The sequence below is a fragment of the Zophobas morio genome, unplaced genomic scaffold (genome assembly GCF_036711695.1).
Source record: "Zophobas morio isolate AGI-343-1 ecotype UQ-CSIRO unplaced genomic scaffold, CSIRO_AGI_Zmor_V1 ptg000002l, whole genome shotgun sequence".
In the NCBI taxonomy this organism is placed as follows: Eukaryota; Metazoa; Arthropoda; class Insecta; order Coleoptera; family Tenebrionidae; genus Zophobas; species Zophobas morio.
Window position 1 is genome coordinate 26,822,784 of NW_026972107.1, and position 21,240 is coordinate 26,844,023.

A 21,240-nucleotide genomic window follows, 5' to 3' on the forward strand; every position below is an offset into this window, starting at 1 on the left:
AAATAACAACACAGAAAGAAAAAATTCTCCTACAAATATTTATAATTGGATTTAAAATGATTTTAAGGTATATTTAATAAACCTGTCAGGTAATCTACTTTACTATATTTTTTGATTCAATCGTATGTCGTATAAGTTAATGTTTTTTATTGAGTGTTAATTTATATTGTAAAAAATAAACATATGTTAAAGTGTTTAGCCGCTTCACTAAAATAAAAAGGCACTTTGGTTCAAGAAAATACGTTGGGAAGCATACGCGTGTCTGGTACAGAATATGTAAGCCTATCGATTTCTCGTTAACCTAAGTATTTTATCATACATATAAAGTGTATAATTTTTGTCGCTTTATTGACCACACACTGGTCACAAAATATTACACAACGTATATTCATTCAAGCTCTCCATAACCAACGCTATATTTTAGATGCAGTAATTGTTGCATGACCGCAGGGTATTACATGATAAAGAGATCTCCGATATATTCTCGAACGATTTTCAAAGTGCATTTGCGGCCAAACCCGCTCATAAAGTTTTGGCGCATTCTGACTGGCATTGCCTAAAAAATTTATTGAGTAACCCGTCACCGCAAAGTACCAAAGTTACGCCTTCCAATACTTTAAACAAAAGCACATTATCGAGGCCTTACGAAAATGTGGGCGGTATCGCTTCGACCATCTGGAACAGTAATGTCGGCACACAGTACTCACTCACAATCAATGCTTTAAAAAACTCGCTCCGGCCTTTCCACGGATTTATTATAAACCCAATGTCTGCGTTTCTCGATTTTCGTACTTATCTGATTTCAATCGAGACCCACCATCAACAAGCCTGTGGGAATGATCGATCAGATTAGGCAGTTCTGGAGAGTGGAGTGTAAAAGTTAATTTGGACAAATTGTTAGTTGTGTTAGACTTGTGGCTCCGTAATTTTCGTATGTTAAAATTGTTTGCTCACGAAAGCATGTTGCATAAAGTTTGCAAGGGTAATAATTTGGTCGTATATTATATGCGAAAGCGCCACAAAAGATTTTTACTCTGTAATAAATGGCTACAGCGACCTGGTTAAAAATTGACCTGTAGACCATTTAAATTTTATGGCGAATAATAAAAAAAGTATGTGTCAACGGAATTGTAACGCAGAATTGGAATTTTACCGCATTACTTTATCTATAGTCGTTTGTAAAATTGAATTCAATATGAGAGTCTGGAGAAGAAAATTGCTGCACAATTTGTATTGTATTTTTATTGTTTTATTTCGAACGCGATCATTACTGACCGATCATGGATCTCATTACAGATGTGTCCGCTTGTCAAAGTTACTTAAAAGGTAACAGACTTTTTTTTTTTGGCAGTGATAGAAGACAAAATTTATTTACTAAAACACAGGAAGATTATAAAAAATCGCTTTTACAAATGGTAGGAATTTCTCGTACGGTTATTTAAATGTGATATATCCCATGTCTTTCATCAATGACAATGCAATAATGTAATAAATTTTGTCCAATACTACATGATATCAAGTGTATCAATTTCTTTTTCATAACTGAGCCAGTTTACCAATCACTAATTTCATGTTTTCTTCGCGTTTTACAGCGATAGAATATGTAAACAAGTGTGCAAGTTCTGTTCCTCACCTCCCTTCACCCTCATGGGTAAGAAAGCAGTGGTGAAACTCGCACTACGGAATAAAAAGTTGTTTCTTAATGTCTTAATTAGCTAAATGTTTAACAATGACATGACAAAGGTGTTAAATTACTATAAAGTACCTAGTGAGCTATACCAACTGATCAGTTTTAATGGCATAAACTCAGTGGCAAGTTGTAGCCAAAAATGTCTATAGTGTCTATAACAGGTTTCGGAATTTTCGGCTCGTCCTTTGATAATTTGATGAATCCCCTTAAAAACTTCAAAATTTACTTATATTTTTGGACAAACTTTATCTCTTTCGATGCTCTTCCTTACACAGTGCCCAAAACTGCTAAATTTTGGGTGCTTTTGAACATTTGGGCCTTCCACTTTTACGGCAAAAACTTAATGGAGGTCATTTTTATATTTTAACAAGTTGATTTTGCATGTTCTTTTTGTTTTTTTTATGTCCTTTGGAGTCTTGTATTTTACTCGTAGTTTGATTCTCAATCGTTTGAATTTCATATCACATACAGAGCAGGAGCTGCCCTAAATAACTAAAACTAAAAATTTTGAGCAAAACCAAAAAAAAAAAAACAGGACAAAACCAAAAAAAAAACAGGACAATTTTTATTATTAGGGGACCACATTTTGTTGTAAGATTTGACATTGTTGCGTTGCTCCCCTGCCGTTAACAGCACCCAATTCAAAAATACATATAAAGGTCTAAAGTCTATAGGTAAAGTAGTTGAAGATTAAATATTTTGCAGTCTGATTTAAAAGTTACGTGTCACTTGAGTAACATGATAAGATTGATAAGGTATGATATCAAACATTCCAGCTTGTAAAAATAAAGTTTTATAATGCATCGAAATATTAATGTAGTATTAGTGTTGGAATGAATTAAAGTATGCCAAAGTAGGGTACAATAAAGAAAGGTGTAGTCATAAATAACTGGATATTTTCGTTAAATTACTCCCACAAATGTTTTCCTATTAAAAAGTATCATCTACAAAACAGGATACAACTAACACAAGTCAGATGAATCTGTAGCATATCCTAGAGTAAAATGAATTGTTTGTCACAATTACAAACAAAATTAAACAAAATGATTAAAGCCACATAACTGACAATTTTAGTTGATTTAAAAGAATTTTCATCTAGAGTGATCACAAATAATTTTTGTCGCAGTAATGCGCAAAATTTATTAATTATTTAATATAATTATTTTAATAAATGACATTCGTTATATGCTATAATTTATTAATATAGACAATAGCATTAAATCCGTATTAATTCACCTAAAATTTTTAAATTTTATCAGCGATTCAGATGATTCACATCTTAATTTTCGGTGTTGTTTTCTTAGGTTCTGGCTCCAGAAACGTGCCCAGGTCCCTCCGGAGATTGTCCTAATGGCTTTTATTCCCGGATCAAATAAATTTATACACTTACGAAAAACCCAACAAAAAATACATTAAACTGCTCTATTACGTCGTCCTCGACACAGCCTCGTTCAACCAGGATCAAACAAAGCAGACTTTTAAATCAAGTAAAACGCATTAATAATCTTCAACCCCGGATCGTCAACCACTTAATTGACCTAAAATAAAAATAACGTGATTAATTTGCGCGATACGGGGTAAATCTGATTTAAATCATCCCTATCCGGGCTTCGAAAAACGTGGTCTGTAGCCTGACAGATTAAAATCTCATTCTGGTATCATGTTGTGGTGTTATTGGGGTGTGCCCTAATCGATTAGACTGCCAGTTAGTGTTAAATTACATTTTCGCTTTCGATCTTGGAATGGAATCTTTTATGGTTGGTGAAATTTACAGTTTCCAAGTGTCTCTGGATATATTGCGGAGATAAATTTAGAGTTCTCTCTAGCTCAAACACAAAAATCTGTTAGAACAGTAGTAAAATTTATAGGGTAGAGAAGTATGCATTATAGTGTTATCCTAAGGATTTCACTCCAATAAAACGAGCAGAATAGGCATTCGTATTAGGAAATCTACACGTTAAAAGTGATTTACTGCTAAATTGTGCGTGAAACGCCAGATCGGATCACACACTGGATGCATGGAGGCGGTGCTTTATTCACACGCTCAATTAAAAACTGATGATAACATCGAAGGACATATTATAACCAGCGTTCTAAAATTTCTGGTAATATGATTTTACAAAATACAAGACGAAAATATTAGAAAATTTTAATGATTTTTAATTTACTTTGTCCTCTGCATCATAGTGTGTAACTTCTGTATTTATAATAAACTATATTACTACAACTTTCATTGTTTAATTAGTTCAAATTATTTAATTTTCAGCACACATGCATCACATTTGGGGAATAAATGCTCAACTTAATAGTACTGAAATAAGAGTTTAAAATCTTTTCCATCCGCCATTGATAAAAAACTGGTCGAAGATTATTCCGACTGAACTTTCCTCGTCTTTGAAGTTCAATAATTCAGATCCAGTTGATTGGAAAAATTACAAAATTTGATTTTGCAAATTTCATTTTTTTTATGACAAGGTCTGTAAATAAAAATAAAGAAATATATGTAAAATTAAAGTAAATGTAAAGAAGTGGGCTATGGGTATGTTTCAAATGAATTTTTCTTTTACAAAATTTAGTGATGACGTCACCAACATTTTTGCAAAGACAAGTCATATAAATTTCGATAGGTGCTATATTGTATTAGTAATAACAGTATTCTGTTCTCAAATATTCGGGAAAATGACGTAAATATAATTTTTTTGAATAACCCTATATAAACAATTCTAAAAAGTATGAATAAAATGATAAATCACAAGTATAAATTAATAATAGTTTGGACATTTCGATAGGATTTATTCGGCAAAATTTTGAGGCGAAGTCGTTACGTTGTTGGTGAGGATGATTACAAAAATTTTGGTTAGCGTTTTAGCGTTTTACTATCTACAGTACGTCTGTTTTAATTTTTTCATGATATCGTAAAACTCATTCTCTCTTTTTTCCACCACCGATACTTTGCGTTATGCTGTGAGAAACAAGAACAACAAAGTGCTATCTCATTTTAACTTACGCGGATGTGCGAAAAAGAAAACACATAGCTCCACCTGTCGGAGTGAAACCCGAAATTTGACAAAGGTTGTCAAACATTCATGTAGTGTTGCAGGCGTTATAATAATTTATAATATACAACAAACAAAAAATGAGCAAAACATTTTTAAAATAAGTAGTTCAGAAAACTAAATAATGCTAAATTAAAATTTACATTTCATCTGTTTCATTAAACATTTGCTTTTCAAGTTCAACAAAACAGTATTTTTTTGTTTGCGAACTTCTGCTTTGTACGAACTTTCCTGTAAATCTTTAGGACCGTCCCTAAAATGCTAGGTACCATCACAACCGCAATGAGAGAAAGTGAGACAAAGATAGCAACGTATGAGAAGTATTATTTGTTACGGTTTTACAAGACTATGGAATTCTTAAAACAGACAGACTGTACATGAAATTCCTAATATTTATTATACATACAGCTGGCGCGTTATACCTGGGCGAGAGCTTGGGATGCGCACAAACATTTTATCGGTATCTGTTTCAAAATGGCGACATGAAAACCATACTTTACAAGAAATAAAACGGTCTGTTTCAAATGCTACTGGTGTTTCGGTAAGATTAAATGAAGGGATAATCAAAGAGGAAATAATCCGCCCGAAGATGAAAACGAACCATTATTTAGAAGACCCGATAGAAAACGAATTCATTCTCCAAAAACTACTCTCGAAGACTAGGAAAATAGTATATTATTAGCCAAGGTTGCAGAGCCAAGCATTCTAGACCGAGCGCAAATTAGAACCCGAGACGCGCAGCGTCGAGGGCTCTAAGTGCGAGGCCTAGAAGTGGCTTTGCAACCGTGGTTAATATACTATTTTTTTCACTAGTAGAAACCCTAAGACAATAAACTGAAAAATAAACGTTCAATTTTTTGACGCAACGTGATTTTGTTTTGATTTCTAATCAAACTTGGTCTAAATCTTCAACACAAAGAAAACCGTTTATACTTGTCGCTGAGTTAATCATTTTATCTTCTACCGTCTACCAACTACCATGCGTATACTCAAGTAATGTTTGTAGCACACATTTGTTCATTTTTTAAGAAATAATCATATCAAACATTGCGTACATAACCTCAATTTTTCTTTTTGAACCCGTGGTAGCAAAAGTTGAATTTGCTACCACTAAATGAGTCGACATTTGCATGCGTCCAGGCTGCTAGTGAAAAAAATAAATTTTTCTACCATCATTTATAATTTCCATAAAGTAGAACGTTGTAGGGTAACAATTAAAGCACTACGTCAAAAACTGCAAGGAGATTTGAATTGGAGTGGTCAAGAAACTTCACTGGGGCAAATTGTGAAAGAGTTGAGGTTTAAATGAAGAAAGACTTAAAACAATCGCAAGTTTCTTATCGAAAAAAGTGATATTCGCGTTCTCAGATAATTATTTACAGAAGATGAAGGAATTTAGAGAAGAAGGTGGTCCTAGTGAAAATTCGCATAGTCTTCTGAGATTACCACCATATCACCCAGACTTGGATCCTATAAAAATGATGTAGTAAAAAATAAGGTTGCTAAAGAAAACACAATCTTTGAATCAAATGATGTGTGGAAGTTTGCAGAAAAAGAGTCTTTTCTACTTACAACGTAGTACTGGATAAAATGTTGTGGTCATGTGATAACTGCAGAGGAGAATTATTAGAAAAACGAAACAATTATTATTATTGAAGTAAGAACTGAAGAACTTATCACTAATTTAAATGATAGCTCTAGGATCATGCTAGTGATTTTGATTATAATAACGATTTTTATATTTAAATAAACGTTTATATGTTTTACGTTGTAAATGATTTGTTGTCTATATACATGTAATGCAGAATTATATAAGAGTACTTGCTGCTTTATTAGCTACGCCAACCGAATCTCTGGGACCCGACCGACTAGAGCCGAATACCTTTTCGGAATGCGTAGGCTTTCGCTAAGAGAGGTGTACAAAATTTGACAAAATTCGGTCCAGTAATTTCGGAGACTATCTGTCCAATAAAAATCCGGACAGACGAAACGGGAGACCTATGATTTCGTACTCTAGGGGTCGCGAAAGCATAACTCTCAAATTTGAAGTTACAGATTTTGTACATAACTCGAAGAAAATTTTCTTTGTAGGTAGTGAAATACAAACAGAGGCAAAGTTTTCATCGTCAGTTCAGTTAAATATGATAGTAAAATTTTGGATGATTTGTACTTAAAAATATGTATAATAAATTTGTAACGTCAAGGAATTTTACGAATCTATATTCCTCCCATTACGGAGACGGCGTAGTTCGTAAATTTTTTATACACACTAATTTCTTATAGATTTATTTATTTCAATATCTAAGCACAAATCTCCAATGCTGAAGACAATATTTAAACTGTACGAGTCAAAAGAACTTAAACTGGGAAAACTGTGGTGTCAATCAATAAAAATCCTAAAAATATTATGCTATCATACTTTATTAACACAATCAAGCCATGATTGCCATGCAAAGTTGAACAGTCCAAGACAATGACGTTTAATAAGTTGGTAGACTTGGCGAGGACTTTTCCAGTGTTTTGAGATCAATAGTTTGATTTGTAAAAGTTTTTATTCTCGGGGGTATAAAGATTACAAATATCTTGATTTAAGTGCCTCAATTTCAGTTACTACCAAAGTTAAATAATGATATTGATTTCGCTATTTTTAATTAACAAAGAAAAATGTTTATAATTTCACTTCTCCAGTTTCTTGCAGGCGGGACAAAAATTATTTGCTCTATTCATCCATTTTCAGTAATCTACATTCCCATTCTTTTTACAACACCACGATGTCCCTTTTTTAAACATTTACCGTTTCTGCTGTAAAATAATTATATCACTAAACGATCGTCCTTCAATGGCCGCACCTTTTTTTTGTAAACGTTTTTTCTGATTTCGTTTGCTCTAAAGATAGCGTTCCACTGAAGTCTAAAGTTAAAATTTAAATTACTGTGTAATTGATATTTTTTTGGGGGTGATAAATTTTTATATGTATGTGAAATATAATTATATGTACCTAACTACAGACATAACGTTACCACATGTCAGATATGTAGCAAAAATTTGATAAATCTTTTCTGAGGTAAAAAGAATTTTGGTTGATATTCATCAAATCATCACGGATTATATGGATTGTGGAAACAAAACCTTCGTCACAAAACTAATTCGTGGGAAATGGATGTGTACGTTTCCGCCAGAATTGTCCCAACACTAATTGTGAAAGGTTTAGAAGTTTTCTTAGCTCTCCGTCGCCGATAAAGTGGAATGTTTATCGTATTGTGTCCGGAACTCTCTCAGACTTGATGTAGGTTTGGATCCGTTCTTGATAATACAATAGCTGCGTTCGTCTTTGCTACAAGCATTCTTAATGGTGTAAACACATGTAAACAATGTGAAAAGCGAGTCGCACTCTTGTGAAAAAAGCTAAAATATTTTTAGGCGAGCCGAGAGATACAAATGGGTAGGACGTTTCTTGCTTTCGTCTAATTCTGTTACACCCTAATTACACTTATGTTGTACATTTGTAATTCAGAGAAGGGCCTGCTTTTTTGAATTTATGATTGTCATTTAGCAGGACAAAAAAAAATGTTGTTTCTTGCTACTCGTCAACACGCTTTCCATGTTCTGATGAAAATAAGTATCTTTAAATGTCGGCAGGCGACACAGTAGGCATCGATAATTCCCTTTTATAACCGTTAATCTATTCTTGTCAGCTGAAACAGGAACTCCCAAGAGAGATTATTTCTTATATCGAACTAGGAATTTTTTTCTAGGCTGATAAAACGATATATCTTCTTAAGTACGCATCAGTTTTTCTGCGGAAAAACAATAGTTGGGGTCTTCATGGCGGAACTGTTTTTTATGAAGATCGATTGGGATGATGTGACTTGCTTGTTAAGAAACGCCGATTAATGCCAGTTTAAAACTATACCGAATGTTATACTGTGTTTCTGACCCCAAAAGTTGAAAGTACTATTGGAAAAACACTGACTGATTTCATTGACTGATATCGACCTTTATAGTGGTGATCATTAATTAACGCATAAAACTAATAAACGGTTTATGCGTAAAATTAACCACAAAATGCACAAACACACTTGTAAGAAAAATTGGGGGCTTAATTTTTTATGCAGATATGAAATGTCTTTTTACTTCCTGAACGTAAGCCAAGGAAGTATTGTAATCGGGTCTATCGGACGACTAGCTACTTTTATGTTTTCTCAACGTTCCATGACCCCTAGAATAAGAAAACAGGTCTCTCGTTTGCGTCTGTCTGCCGTCTGTCGTCTGCCATATGCCGTCTGGCTCTGACGATTTTTATTAGACAGATAATCTTCTAAACTACTGGACCTATTGTTGTCAAATTATGTATGCAATATATTAAACATGAGGCAACATGTTTTATTGCCCATCCCATTTTCCTGAAAATTTGAGGATACAGTACTGTTATTAATAGTATTACACTATACCTATTCAAATTGATGTACGTGTCCTTACTAAATTGTTGATAACGTCATCAAAAATTCTTTATATGAAAAAGCTCACTACAGAAAGATATGCATACGTTGTTTCTTTACCTGTAGTTAACAATCCACGTATATATTAATTTTAACACGTAGAGATCATCATAATAGTACATTCTTGCACGTATTTCATAAGATATTATTGTGGCAGGAATGACTTTTGCGCAGCGATGAGTGGCCAAAAAGAATGAGTGTCACAGTGAAAAGAATGTAATATACTATTTTTTCTACTTTGCATTGTAAATAAATTTTAAAAATATGTATATTCTAAAAAAATTATTTTCCATTAAGGATTTTCGACAGTTGGTTGGTAACAAAATCAACATTTTCGTGATCATTTAACACAAAAGGGAGCAAATAGATGAAAATATTCAATTGGGCTAGTTATTATTATTAACAATGTTCACTGACATTTGGTTTCAACTTTCGGCCACCTTTCGACTGCCCGCATAATAACATAACCAACATAATTAACGAAAAAGTTACTGTTTTGCCTGCTATAATAAAAATAAATGTTCATTATTGTGAAACGTTTATGAGTTTATAATGAAAATATTATTGAGGCAAAGTAGAACAAAAAATTCTCAAAGTTAAATTTGATAACTTTTCGACGCTGTATTTGCTCAACTGTACTTTAGAGGCGAGACAATTTCTGTCGGAATAACTTTCGATAATTTTTTTTATTTGCTTTTGTTTCTACATTTTGATAGTTTGTTGAAACAATAACATATATAATATCAACAGTTGTAACAGTAAGTTATTTATGTTCCTAGAGCGTTGTAATCTAATAACGTTCGCGGTGCATACATCATCTTATTTTTCACCAGATTCAAGAATTAAAATAAGTTTAGATCGAGCTTTGAAATACCGAGTGACTATTAATAATTGTGATCTTTTTTTGTCAGGTTGGTAACCTATTTAAAATATTACGCTGGCATATCTGATTGTCAAAGTTACATTCATGACAGCTGCCATTGTCTCAACCAATCAACACATTTGTTACACGAGTTCAGAAAAAAAGTTAGTATGGATGCTAATAATTCAGAAGTGCCAATACAAAAATTTGTTGCAATCATTAATAGTAACCCGGTATTTTGAAACTAGTAAGCTTGAACATGGCGTTCACATGTGGTTTGCATAGATAAAAAACACGGGTTGTTAAAATCTTAGAAAAGCTACAAAGGCAAACGGAAATTTAAAGTAGCGGGCGTGATAAAGACATAACGCGAGCTATTCTCTCTATAATGCTCTAGGGCGTTATGAACTTCTTAATAGCAACCGTTTCTAAGGTAGTATAAGTCTATAATTGAGAGATGAAAAATAAAGATGTTGATGGGATAATCATCAACACATCTTCCAATGAAAAACTACCTACTTCATTGTACATATCTACAAGTTTATGTTAATATTATGGTACAATCCAAACTTTACTGTTTAAATAAAGGATTAACAAAAAGCGGTTATCGATGAAAATAAACATAATTTTTTCTTATTTTAATAATTGAAACAGATCAAAGCAATACGATTAAAAATGTGTTTTTTCTTTTCGAAATTTTAAAAGTTGCTACTTTTTCACAGTCGCATTTTGTTTAGAAGAGAGGACCCTTATTATATTTTATTGACATATCTTCAATATGCAAGGTGTTCCAATCGAATATCTGGTAAAATAATTGCTTTTAAAACAGATCTTGATAACTACAAAATAAAGTGTAAACTGCTTTATTCACTCAACTTTTATTATTTTGATGGTTATAAATTTTACTTTCTTATCAACTGAAACTAAAATTAATACGTAACTGTGGTGTATCACTGGAATCACAATTCAACGGTCTATAAAAAACCGTTAACAAATATACGTTGCAATTTAAAAAAATACAGGTTTGCGTAGCGACATCGATGCCATATATGCGTTTTATTTGCAATGTAATAAATAAAGCTTTTCCTTTCAAGTTAAAAACAATGGCGTTTAGAGACTTTTATGTGATTATCTGTTCTCAAGATATAAGGCGGCGGAGTTTTGATTGGGACACCTTGTATTAATAGTAGTAAAATATACAATACTTACTTCGCTTATGCTCGGGAAGCAAAAGTAGGTTAAACTGCATTTTTTTAATATGTGTAGTATTTAAAAAAATATATAACAGTTTAGTTGGCATTGTAGATTGGAAATAAGTATGTTTATATCAAACGACTATAAAAAGACTATACATTTTGTAAATAATGGATACAAGATATTTTATTGTTCGTCTAGATGCTTATTTAAAAACAAAGTTATAGGTACATTGAAATATTGTTGTTCTATGAAACATTCCATTTTATATAGGCTGCAGTATCTTTTCTGCCGAGAACTGCCGACGACTTGTTGATATGGAGTCAACCGAATTCTCAATGGTTTTATGGACAATGTTATTTAAATTTACCTTTATTGTTTCAACTATTTCTGGTTTTGAGAAAAATTTCTTATCTGCAATGCACCCTTCGATCGGATACCATACATGTTTAATCGGATTAGTCCGGTGACTGCGCTGTCCACTCCATAACGACGACTCTTTTCGCTTTAAACCATTTTCTGACAGAGTTTGCTGTATCTTTCGGTATGCTTTGTGACAGCATAATGTTGTTAAGAATATCTGCATAAACCTCAGCCCGACAGTCTTTATGGTTTGATTTTTATCAAATAAGGTGGACTGGTACTCTTTGGCCAATAAATATATCATCAGAAACAAATAAATTTATTTTTGTTTCATCGCTGAATAAACATTACATTATTCTGTTGTTGGTAAGTGCAAATTATTAAATTCGGGCGGTCCTATATTCACTCCCTGCGGCCTGATAAAATTCTAGGCATTAACAGAAAAATTTGCTTGCTTTACGTCACATAGATCGGGGTTTGAACTGTGAGTATTCACTACATGAATTTTAATTTAACGATCTATGATGTAAGTACCTGGATAGATTCTATGAAAAGAAATGGTGAAGCTTCTCGCCATGCGAATTGTGACCACTCTCATTTTAAAGTAGTACCCACCAAGTTACGAAGTTAGATAAACTTATTTATGATGGTGTCAAGTTGCGGTAATAACCATTCGAGAAAGTTATCATGGGTAGGTATAGGAGTTTTTACTTTAAAGTCAGAATGATCAATGTTCGCTCGAAAAAGTATACATTTACCTAATAAATATATCGCAACGTTTTATAAGCGAAAGATACAGTTTAGATCCCTCAAAATGAGAACGGTATATTAACAGATCAAACGATTTTATGACGTTCGAACTTGATTGCGCTAGTGTTCTCGTCCAAACATTCTTTTTTATTTAATTAGGTAGTGACCTACGTACTCGCTTCCATGCACAATTTTTAAAGAACAACGATCTTATCTCCTGTTTGTCACCAGAAGTAGCCCCAACCTGTCAATTATTATTAAGCTTAAAGTAAAGCTGCAACAATATTCGAATGGCATATCATCCGTATTGGGGGCGAGGAGGGTTGTGAACCGAGTGTTCAAGGGAAGGTCATAAAATCATTTGCCTTGTTTAATTGTGCCTCGTGTTCTCGTCCGAACACTCTTTCGATATTTAACTAAGTAAACGTTTAAAGAAATATTGTTGCAGGTGTTAAAATAAGATGTTCATCTATAATCCAGACAGAACGGTTATTAAGGTATACGGATTTTTTTAACAAGAAGCAACATACCTAAATAAAACACAATGCACAACAGAAACTGAGAGTTTAGTTCGGATACAAGACGCCGATGTCACAATTTTGCAAGGTTTAAGAGAGGATGTATATCCTACAGAGCTCTGAATAATTTCAACACAGTGACTTTTGCAAGCAATTTTGGAAGTCGTTGCATACAGATGCGTTAATATCAGTTCCGTCCAACTGAGTGTAAGGTTTCTTTGATTTAGGTACTTAACTCTGGTACGAAATTTACAAGAAAAGAAAAAAGAAGAGAATCTCATTTTTTCTTATTCTTTTCTGTGGTCTGAAGGTTGCTTCAAAAGTCTTGGAATCTGTAAAACGAATGAAAGATATACGAATTAAATGTGTATTCTTTAGTCTGGTATTAGTGTCAGTATGGTGGCAGATGGAAGGCTCTCAGATAAATGTTAGGTTGGGTTGAATTTTCCAGTTTTATGGCTTAAAAGAAGGACGATAAATAGAAATTTTATTTCCTACATCTGATATCAGTTGAGCTTATGCGGAGTGGTGAGAAGTAAACGTTCCATAAGTGTTTTGCGATATATGCAACAACTTACTGGTAAGTCTTAAGTTTTGACAGGTGTCTCAGCAGGCGGAAAATGGAGGCCGTTGGCTTACGGCCCCCTACCTCAAAGTGTAAGTTACCCGATATTTGGTTCAAGGCAATCGGAACTAAAGAGTTTCGGCTGCCTTCGGCGATCGAGTCTAGCAATTCTTCATGTTGCTGACTACTGATATGCTTGCCGGAGACATGTACAGTTGGTCGCATTGAATACGCTAGAGGATAAACTGGGCTGTAAGAGAAGTAAGGGAAAACTAAGGGTGTCTATGGTAAATCCTAAATATAATATAATTTAGTTTAAATACCAAAGTTAACTAGGTCATTTTGGAACTACCGACATACCATCTATTTTTTAAAGAATTTTTGTACTGAGTTTTCTCAGTATAAGGGAAAAAGACAGAAAGTCAAAAAGCGAAAATGGCACTAAGAGATCGTGAAGAAATGCATGGTAAACGATCCATTCGATTTCCGTAGCGGAAGATTATGAACGCATGGTTTGTGAATCCCGCTTTCAAATATGCTAAGCAACAATGTCCACAAGAAGATATTTTACCGTCTTTTTCTGTTAATTATATAGCACTATTTTATTCGAGATTTACATAATTCCTTAATTTACATATTTCTTACTGTGGCCTTTGATAGGCCTCTAGGTGCTAAGTGTCCCTGTTATTTCCTATTACCACCGAAATGATTTGTCGTATCTGTGAGCAAATTATTAAATCTCACGAGAGCAATGTACCTTGCGACACCTGTCGTAATCCAGTACATCACAAATGTGTTGGCCTCTCTGAAAGCGACATAAAAATGACAAGGTCCAAATCAAAATCTGTAAAAATTATATGTAATTCTTGTGATAAAAACTTATCGGTAGTCAGTGACATAAAATCATTAACTGGTAGCCTTCGATCTGAATTTGCTTCTTCTCTAGAGGATCTGAAAAATACGTTTCAGTAACAAATTAACGCTCTAAAAGAGGAGCTCAATAATCATCACCAGCCTAATACACCACAAACTTAATTTGAAGATATAGCTCAAGAGGTCTTCGAGAGACAAAAACGTAGGAAGAATCTGGTATTATTAATGTTCCGGAACAGGCAGGAACTATGTCTCGAGATGATCGTTCCGCTGCAGATATGGACACTGTCTCTACCATCTAGAATATAGCTGACACGGATAGTAACATCAACAATATTCGTGTGCAACGATTCGGAAAATATTCTCAGGGCCCATTGACCCTGCATACCTGAGGACGACCACCATCCTGCCTTAGATATTCTGTTGGTACCCAAAATGAAATCTAGTAACCAATATATTTTTTTTAATTCAGACTCTACGCAATTTAACTTTCGTAAGGGTCACTTCCCACTACTATATGACTTACTCTTCAAAACAGATTGGTCATTCCTACAAGGTTTAACAAATGTTAATGAGGCTTGTTCAAGGTTCTATGAAGTCTTGTATCAAATTTTTGAAATGTCAGTCCCCAAGATCAGGTCTAGAAACAAAACTCAGTACTACCCTATTTGGTTTGATTCTGAAATCATTGATGTGATACGCCTGAAAACCGTTTGTCGTAAAGAAGTTAAAAGACACAAAACCCAGCATTGCCAAGATCGTTTTAAACAATACAGAGCTAAATGCAAAACATTGATCCATAATGGTTACCTTAAATATCTAAATGAAATTCAATTTTCCATCTCCTCTAATCCCAAGAAGTTCTGGACTTACGTCCAAACGAAGAAAGGTAGATCCAGAATCCCACCTCTTATGAAATACGACGATAAAGAGCTATCGACACCGCTTGAAATTGTTAATTCATTTGGTTTGTTCTTCAATAGTGTTTATGTGACCTCGGACCCATCTTATGCCAGTTCAACGGTATTTTATGATTTAAGTAACTTGAGGATAAACAGTGAGCAAGTAACAGAAGAAGAAATTCTCCAATCCTTAAAAAATGCAAGGACTCCTTAACAGCTGGTGTCGACAATGTGCCAAGCTTCCTCTTAAAAGACTGTGCCTCCATTTTCGTAATGCCCTTACATTACTTATTTAATCTTATTCTTAAATCGTTGTCTTTTCCCCAGATTTGGAAAGAAGCCTTTGTTACTCCGGTATTCAAAAAGGATGATCCGGCCCATATTGACAAGTATCGACACATTTGTATCCTTTGCAACTTTTCTAAAATATTCGAATCAGTTATTCACAAACGTATTATATAAGCTTTATTACTCCGTTTCAACATGGATTCGTAGAAAGGAGATCAACTATAACAAACCTATCATGTTTCAGTCAGTATGTCTCAGAGCCTCTTGATGATAACAGTCAAGTAGATGTCATTTACACTGACTTTAACAAGGCTTTTGATCAGATTGATCACTATGTACTCCTTGCGAAACTTGGCTCATTTGGACTTTCTAACTCATTGCTTCAACTGTTTAAATCTTATCTCCTGGACAGGAAACTTTTTGTTAAGTATAAGAATTTTGTTTCTGACGGCTTTTGTCCCACCTCTGGTGTGCCGCAAGGGTCTAACCTAGGTCCTCTAATTTTTTTACTATACGTGCATGATATTGTGGACTTGCCGACCTGCCAAAAACTGATGATCGTAAGCTATTTTTGACAGTTAATACGATACAAGACTGTCAGCTTTTACAGGATAATTTACACTTATTATCTGCATGGAGTGAAAAAAATCGTTTATTCTTAAATATCAACAAATGTGTTGTTGTCAGCTACTCCAGGAAAGAAAAAACTACCATCTACGATTATTCGATTGATTCAGTGGTCTTAAGCCGATTGGACTCATTCAAAGATTTAGGGGTTACATTTGATTATAAATTCACTTTTAGAAATCATATCCTTTTACCAATGTACAAGCTCTGCTTAATTTGTATTATTCGTTCATACGCTCTAGGTTAGAACATGCTACTGTTATATGGTATCCTATTTATTCTACCTATGTACATTAAGTTGAGTCAGTACAGCGGAAATATCTTAAATTTCTTTCATTCCTAATGGACGGTGTTTATCCTCCACGGGGATATAATCACACCGCTCTGCTGGCCAGATTTAGTTGTAGCCTTCTTCACACTAGGCGTTTAATTTTTAGTGTTAAACTCCTACATAGCTTTCTCACTTACAAAACCGACTGTATTCATTTGTTAAGTAAAATTGTATTTCAAATTTCTAGATTTAATAACAGAAATTGTTTAAACTGTAACACATGCAGAACTAATGTCTTAACCAGATCGATAGTACTCATGTGTAGTAATTATAATTTAATTAATAGTTTATGTGACATCAACCACGACTCGTTTAATTATATTTTGGATGTTATACTTCGTTATTTTGGTGGAGTGGCGACAGATGACCGTAATTAGCTGTTTCAGCTTTAATTAGTCAACTGCAGATGGTTTGAAATTTGGATAAGGGTAACAGCAAACAATCACAAACTCATTCCAATGATTTATATTATCTATTTTTTAAATATGCCAACTTTGTTTAAAACTGAAAAAGGTTGGTAAGATCTAGTCGGCTATGGTAAGATTTATATATTTGCCTTCCTGTCATTTTGACATTTGAAATATTCAAAATCTGAAATATTTTTCGTGTGTTAAGATCTGTCATTTAATTACTAAAAGGGTACATGTATCATTAAATATTCACCAGAAGAATGGAACTGACTAGAACTTTATTAAAAAAAATCGCAGGTCTTACTTATTACATATTTTCAATGAAAACTAGCAAAATTGCAAGTAAAAAATTGAAGAAACGAAAAGTTGAAAAATTCAGAAAATGAAAACCGAAAAATTGCAAAAATTGAAAAATTTAAAAATGAAATTTGAAGATATGCATATCATAACATAGAAAATGAAAAACTGAAAAATTGCAAATGGAAAAATGAAGGAACGAAAACTTGTAAAATTTGAAATTGTAAAAATAAAAAAAATATAAAACCAGAAAATTTGAAGAAATGAAAAATTCAAAGTTCGTGAAACTCAAATTGATAAAATAACTAAATCTAAAAATTGGAAAATTCAAAAGTTGGAAAATTAAAAAATTAAAAAATGTAAATCTGAAAACTCGAAAAATTGCAAATCGAAACACTGGAGAAACAAAAAAAAAAAAGAAAAGTTGAAGATTGAAAAATTCAAGTCAAAAAGGAGCTTGCATGTTATTTACGCCACTAGTTTATAGGTTATACGGTTATCAGAAAACAACAATCGCATTTTTTTTTATAATTTTTCAAAGAACTGGGATTTGTCGGGTTGCACGCTTCAGGGCCGAGGGAAGTTCTGTCGAAATAACATTAGAGCAATTTTTTTGTGTAGATGCTCTCAGTTCTGAAGGAGTACATTCTATTTCACTACCAGACACTTTATTTGTTAAAAAAACTGAGAAAATGCGAAATTGGTTGCAAATTTGGTGTAATTTTGTTAAATAATAATTTAATAAAATGAATTGTGCAGCGTGTCATATTCTGTAATGAGTTTTTGTACATAAAAACCAGTGGTGAGGAGTTAAACGTATTCAGAATAAATATTTTCGGTCTAAAAGGCTATTTAAGTTCGATGTGTTGTGTACATGCTGTTACGTATGTGAAAATAAATTATGATTATATCACCGGTGCTTCACTAAAACTAGTTATCATAGTTAAGAAACGAAAAAAAAAAGAATTAAGAAGAAATATCCCACAGTAACCTATTTGAGAAGCTTAATTAATGGAAGGTGGATATGGCTTGTAATTTGTTTTGAAAGACTATATTGATGTTATGAGTTACAGCTGTTGATGAAACTCTTGTTAGAGATAATGTGACAATAACGATCAAGGCAATAAAGTTGAATTAATTAAGAACCGCACGATCGAAGATATTCCAAATTTTATTTAAAGTAATGTTTATTTGACGTCGGTCAATTCCACAAGCATCCCGGATTTCATTAGCTAGAGTTACAAAATATGCTAATTTTACAATCGGAAATAAATTGAGCTGTCACAACATTTAAAATGTTGGATGCATCTGTTCGGGACAGGTCGCTATCCAAATAATAAAAATAATAAATTACATTAAACGTTTCCTCGACGCCATTGTAAACACATGCGATTGAATTAGTGATGATATATTTGCTCGTCAAGCTTGCAGCCGTCAAAAAAAAAAGGATCAAATAAACCGTTTAATTATTCCACAGAAATCATTAATGTTTTAATTAGAAAAATTGGATGTGTAGAGATTAAAGCAGGTGCCTAATGAAACACAGCTTTCTTCACGTAATTTAACTCTTCCCCTTTCATTTTAATTAGATGATGTTTATATTTAATTGAAACCCCGTCGTGTCCTAAAAGCCATATCCCAGTGGAAAGGTCACGGAGATACAAGTATGACTGTATTCAGTAGAGCGTGAAAATGACTTTGTAATTTCACAACCTGCTACTTATCTACACCTAATTTCGGTCCGCCGGTGCTTTACCTGCTATATCATCAAGATCATTAAGATGGGTTTTATCTGATTACTACACAATAATTAACTGAACTTAACGATGAAAAATGCGCGCATTGCATGAGTGGAGATCATTTTTCAGGCATTTCAGCTTGTGCTCAACACGTAGATTACAGCATTATCCTGATGCGATTATCGTACTTCATTTTAGAGATAAAAAATCTGTAACGCTATTTACACACAGTTTTCTTAGTTTCTGAAGCATGACCGCATAAATTTTTCGAAATAACGCCATCAATCTTTGAATCATAATAAATACAACTACTTTAGTCGGTAGAATGTAACAATAATCACATTAGTTTGTTTCCACAATTTCAGGAAAATCAAATGTCGTTTCTCAAGTAGTCGATTAAATATATTATTCGAGTTATTATTTTATTTTCACTACTATCTGTACGTATACAAAACATCGAAAAAAAAATGGGTAAGAATGCAGATGCGTCTGATTCACTTCTGTCGAATAGGACTGCTACCCGTCCAGGGAATGGAGGAAATAGTGCGACATTCGCACCAGTAATCACACTGAAGACTATTCCTATACTCTTAAATACCTTAGTCTAAAAAAATGGCGATTAGGGATCGTCGGTCCTCTAATCACTTTCAAAAGTGCATTAATTAACACTTCGAAACCAGTCGACTTTGACAAGATTGTGATTTTGTAATCAAATTAATTCCGATATTGTTGTTACTATAACACTAAGCAAAGTCACAATGGTAGTTTAACTATTAAATGTCCAAAAAAAGAAGATGCGGTTAAAATTTTGGGTACAGTTAATGAGGGAGAAATTAAAAATGAAATATCTGGCAGCTCAAGTCTTTAATAGTAATGGAAGTGGTGGGTTCATCAAACGAATATGCAATTTTATTATATTACTACTCAAAAAAATATGTATTTGTTTAATAATTCAACTTGTGATCTTGTAGCTTATTCAATTACACATACAATCAGGAGAACTGAACAAAAAAAGTAGGTAATAGTAAAATACTAAGCAACCATTGAAGTATAGACAATGTTACGTACAAAAAGAAACAAATTAAAAAGAGGTTAGATTTGTCTGCTTCTGTCAAAAGTTAAGAGTTGTCTTCCTTTGTAATTATAATAATACATGTAGAATTTGCGGAATAAGTATTGTTGATAGAGAAGATTGTGTGTACCACCAGCACGTTGATAGTTTAACATTTATAGCGGACTCGAATTTTAACCTAAGAACTTTGGACTGTTTGACCGTTCGTATACCCGAATAATGCTCTAAATAAAATGCAGATGAGGAAAAAATTTATTAAAAAAATAAAAATGAGAACAATAAGTACTAGAGACGTCTATTATTTCCAGATCTGACTCATCATCTGACGAAATTAAAAAATCAGAGTCAGAGTCGTCTGCATCTTCCGCCAAGTTTATAATAATAATCGGTAGAACACTGAAACTGCCCATATATTTGCACTAGTCGTCGCGAATGAGTTGTTCACAGTACTTAATACTATTTCTCCACATTTCAGGAGTAAAGCTAGTTACTGCTTCAGTCCACAGATTTATAGTTCTGTCCGTATCATCGGTCAACATATTTATGTGTTTGTTATAATAACGCTTACAATGAGACCAAGCCAGTTCGATGGGATTATACTCACAGTGATAAGGAGGAAGCGTTAATACATCTATTCCGTTATTACCACAAATTGTGTCAATTTCATATTTTGTGGGACAAGTAGATAAGAGAGGTTCAATTAATTCCCACAGTTGCTTTTTTGTGAAGGTTGGTTCAAAACTAATATTATTTTTTTAGAAAACCTTGCATTATAATTTTATTAATTGAGCGAATAGGAGGTTTCTCAAGGCGGACAGAATGGTAAGGTGCGTTATCTAACACACTCACAGTTTTGAACGCGTCAAATTGTAAAGCAGGAATTAACTGGTTTTGCACTCATTATTTGAAGAGATCACCGTCCATAGTTTTATGGTAGTGTCTACCATTGTTTTTGGATCTTAAAAGCTCACAGCATCCATCCAGAAAGTAAAATGATACAACATAAAATAAAATAGTCATTTAAAGAATCGTAATACATGTTCCTTTCAGTTAAACAATTTCTGAAATTAAAAAAAAGCCTCTACCAAGTAACGCTTTAGTATTTTATTCCATTTCGATTATTTGACTAGAAAAATTTGAGTCATCATTTTCGTTCTCTAATTCACGTAGTGGATAATGAAAGGAGAAATGTCTTGTTAAAGAA

At 33.2% G+C, this 21,240-nt stretch overlaps 1 protein-coding gene across 3 annotated transcripts in view; it reads right to left on the reverse strand.

Annotated features, from left to right (window-relative positions):
* LOC135132103 (lutropin-choriogonadotropic hormone receptor) overlaps window positions 1–21,240 on the reverse strand; it is a 320,328-nt gene that overhangs the window by 114,133 nt on the left and 184,955 nt on the right. The window lies entirely within an intron of this gene.